Source organism: Conger conger, chromosome 3, assembly GCF_963514075.1.
Source record: "Conger conger chromosome 3, fConCon1.1, whole genome shotgun sequence".
NCBI classification, from domain to species: domain Eukaryota; kingdom Metazoa; phylum Chordata; class Actinopteri; order Anguilliformes; family Congridae; genus Conger; species Conger conger.
Window position 1 is genome coordinate 56,918,565 of NC_083762.1, and position 4,439 is coordinate 56,923,003.

Below are 4,439 nucleotides of genomic sequence, written 5' to 3' on the forward strand. Positions count from 1 at the left end.
ACATACGGGGTGGGGGGGTGGGGGGGTGTTATATGGACCTTAAGGGAGAATATGTGTAGAATAAATGTTTTAATTGTTCGAAATGCTTCCAATAGCTCACTGTTGATCCAGTGATCCAGCTTCCTAGATATTGTGCTAAACATGGCAACAGTGACTATATTTCCTAGTTCAGACAGCAAGATAGTCCAGTTGTGCTTCTATCAGATGCAATAGGTGAAATGTTTTTTTAAATACTTTTTGCAAATAATCAAACTGTTTTTATGCACTTTGTAGTTTGTTTGGATAGTGACAAATTCAGCCACTGTTCACTAAAGTGTTGCGTTGTTGTTATCCACCAGAGGGTGCAAATGAGACCAGAAAAGACAGGAACAGAATTAGATCACCTTTCAATAAGCTTATGTTTATATGAGGCTCTGCATAAGCATATGCAGACTGACTGTTACATTTGATACAGTCAAAGTTGGATGTGTTTTAGTTAATGATTTATTATGCCCCCTGGAGGAATAAACTACATTAATCTGCAAAAGCCATCACCCTTAACCGTCAATGTGTTACAGTCTTGATTTCTAAAGACAGTTCTTGAATTTGGTGTGGGGGACAAAGTACATATTAAGATATTAGCAGCAGATTAGAGAAAGAGACTATACGTACAGAAGCTACAAGCTGGCAGCTCAATACAGGAAACATGCACTGAAATAACCTGCAATATAACTAGCAGTGTGTGCTTCAACAGAAACCAAAAGGTGCATTCAAAAGCTTTTAAAAACATATTTTGAAAAAAAATATTTACAATGAAAATCCTTCCAATTTTGTTTTTATTACAATGTAAGACTTACATGAGAAAATGTGTTTTGTGGCAATAGTTGCACAGCTACAATCAATTATTTAGTCAATATCACTTGGAGAAAAAAATGGTTGACAATTTTATTACTCAGAATCTCAGGCCATTTTCCCTTTCTGTTAATTACTTTTAGGAGAAAATGCTTTTTTGGTTGTTGAAATACATGTGTATAGACTGTTTCAGACTCAGTAATGTCACTAATCAAAAGTTGAACTTTTTATTGGGATACATTTTTATGCTATTACAAGACAAATACTATTTTTAGCTGTTTAGTGCTGTGTAATGTTGAGAACCAATGGATCTGTTAGTGTACCACATTGAAGACTAATCAATGGATCCTATTAATCAGTGCAAGGAATCCAAATTACCCATCAAACGTTCAAGTATGCCACATGCCAAGCCTTTGAACAATTACAGGGTTCTTGGTAACACTTAACACTAAGTTTACATTAATTGGAATTAACTAATGTTGTTGTTAATGATCTAACTACTGAAAAATTAAGCTGTTCAGCTTTGTTTTTGTATGTGTACATCATGAATACATGCTAACAACTACATTAGTTCATGCTGATTCATATTGGAATGAGAAAACCAGTTAATGTATCTGATAATGCTTAACTAATTGTATGTTTATTCTATGGTTTGCTAATGTATAAATATTCATGTAACTAATACATTAGTTAGGAGTTACATTTCCTAATGAAAAGTGAATTTCATGCTTAATTAATGCATTTGTATATCATTAATTCATGTTAACAACTACATTACTTAATGTCAATTCACGTGACCTTATTGTAAAGTGTTACCGGGTCCTTTGTTCAGTAAAATGGTTCTTTGTCTTTGTCCTTTACACATTTATCAAAAATTAAGACAGAATATTTGCTTAGAATCACTCATTCAAAGACAGTCTGAAATTTCATCAATGTGGGTGAGGCTTTAAAAGTATGATGGAGCCAGTGTTTGAAGTGGAAAAAAGAATTGCTGGTACTACTGGACTGTAACCAGCCCACTTCAAGCCCTGGTACTACCACTGGCAAACAGTCTTTTACTGATAGAGAATATGGTTGGGCAGGTGCAGAAAACAGTACTGGGATGTTAAAATAAGTGTCAGTATGCAAGAAAGTTACAGTAATCCAAAGAGTAAAAGGTTGACGTGCCAGTTCTGAGTACCAGCACTTCAAGCACTGGATGAAGGGAAAAGGAATGTCAAACGTCCTAATACCATGTGCTTTCTTCCGTCTTTGAGCTAATAACTTGTAAATATCGCAGAACTGTCAAAGGACGATGGAAAACCTCAGCAATGATCAGACCTGAAAAATACTCCAGCAATTGTTGAGCTTCAAAAACATCAATTTGAGATGTTTAACAGTAATACATTGTATTCTTACTGTTTTATTATTGTTTTGTCATCAGTAATTCTTCCATTCCCAACAGCTTGCAATGCCTTTTTTAAGCAAGGCATGATCTAATCTGATTTAACAATGGATTGTGACACGTTCAGAATGGGTTCAGAATGAGTTATGATAGGGTCAATGTTTATTGCACTGGACCTTTCTCTTTACATTAATTTATTTCATATATATACCTTTTATGTGAATGTGATACAAAATACTATATTATAGGCAGTGTGACATTCAGGATTGGAGGTGTGTATATTTATGTGTTTCTGAATGTGTCTGCATATCCTTCGCTGTTACAATGGTACATCTTAAATCTAAATATACAATTTGCTTATCAGATTTTTAGTTCTTCCTCTTACTCTTGCTAATTAGAGCCACCCATTAATATGAGCTGCATATAGGTGGATGGTTCAGACATTTTCTTTTGTCCCCTAGAAGGAGGGTTTCTGAGTACTGAGTGAGTCCCCCAAGAGGAAAGTACATTGTGATAAGTGTTATGTGCTTGGCAAAAAAACCTGCAGCCCGGTAACCTGCTATGTATGCCCCAGGCAAAATGTCACTCATAAAGAATTATTGCCGTGTAAAAAAAGCTACAAACTGCCTGGTTTCACCTGTTGAGAGGATCTTTGATCTTGAACAACATATGTAACAAGGTTAAAGAGAAGAGAGTGTGTGTTTACATTCTGTTTACAACAGTTTTCTTTTTAATTATACACTCACCGAGCACTTTATTAGGTATTTATTAGACTTATTAGACTTTTTTATTGCTGTAGCCTATCCAGTTAGATTTATGATGTGTTGTGTGTTCAGAGATACTCTTCTGCATACCACTGTTGTGGTTATTTGCGATACTGTTGCTTTCCTGTCAGCTTTAACCAGTCTGGCCATTCTCTGATGTCTCTTGTTAACAAGGCGTTTCTGTCTGCAGAACTGCTGCTCACTGGATTTATTATTATTATTATTATTTCACCATTCTTTACACTAGGGACCAGTGTGCATGAAAATCCCAGGAGATCAGCGGTTTCTGAGATAGTCAAACCACCGTGTCTGGCACAAACCATCATTCCAAAGTCAAAGTCACTTAGATCACGTCTTCCCCATTCTGACATTTGGGTTTAAATATTTCCATTAACAAGCTGGTGTATGGGTCTTCCTAATAAAGTGCACAGTGTGTGTATATAGTGTGTGTGTCTTGCATATCATGCAATTATGTAATGTGTAATGTGTTATCACCCTTGGAGTATAATATTACACTGTAATTACTTGTATAGATAGCTGGATAACAATGGTCAAGTAGTAATTTATATGACAATTAAGTGACTGTATTCTGTGCCTTTTTATTGTAAAATGCATGGTAACTATTACAGTATGAAGGTCAGGAGATGTGTATTTTTGTATTCTAATTGTCAAACTTTGTACATTTTGTGCTGCCTTGTAAAGGCTGGCAGTTGATATCTTCCTACATCAATAAAACGGAATGCAATCCTAATGTTTCTGCCTGAATTCCTACAGAATACATCCATGTGTTTATTCATTGTTGTTTTCAGATAAATATTAGATCATGTTGTCTCTCATAGGCATATCTGATATACGATAGGTACGGTATATAGTCCAGATATCTAAATAATATGGGATTTTTGTCTGTACTAGTCACCACATACTGTGTAGTCTTCAAATAATATACATAATTATGTGGGCATCTTTTACCAATCATTCCTGAATTGCTATTGGTCATACATTTTTTTTTAAAAATTTGCGAGTAACTATACTGCTCTTTGTTTTACATTACATTACATTATTGGCATTTGGCAGACGCTCTTATCCAGAGCGACGTACAACAAAGTGCATACCCATAACCAGGGATAAGTGCGCTGAAAGACCCTAGAGGGAAGTACAATTTCAACTGCTACCTGTACAACAAATATAAGGCCAATTTTTGAACAAAGAAACAAACAAACAGAGCAAAAGTGACCAAAGTTAATTATCCAAACACTGCTTACCTAGCCAAGCCTAGCCTAGATGTTTTGCCTATGCAATCTATGTTATCTCAAATGTGGATTATCATTAAATAAAATAATGTGTTTGCTTGTTTTATTTGAATCGAATCGCTATTTCAGTAGTCTCCGTTTCCCCTTGCTGGCAGATTTTTTCCGGATTTGATTGCTTTGGCCTGAATCTTCCATGTTATGTGAAATTAT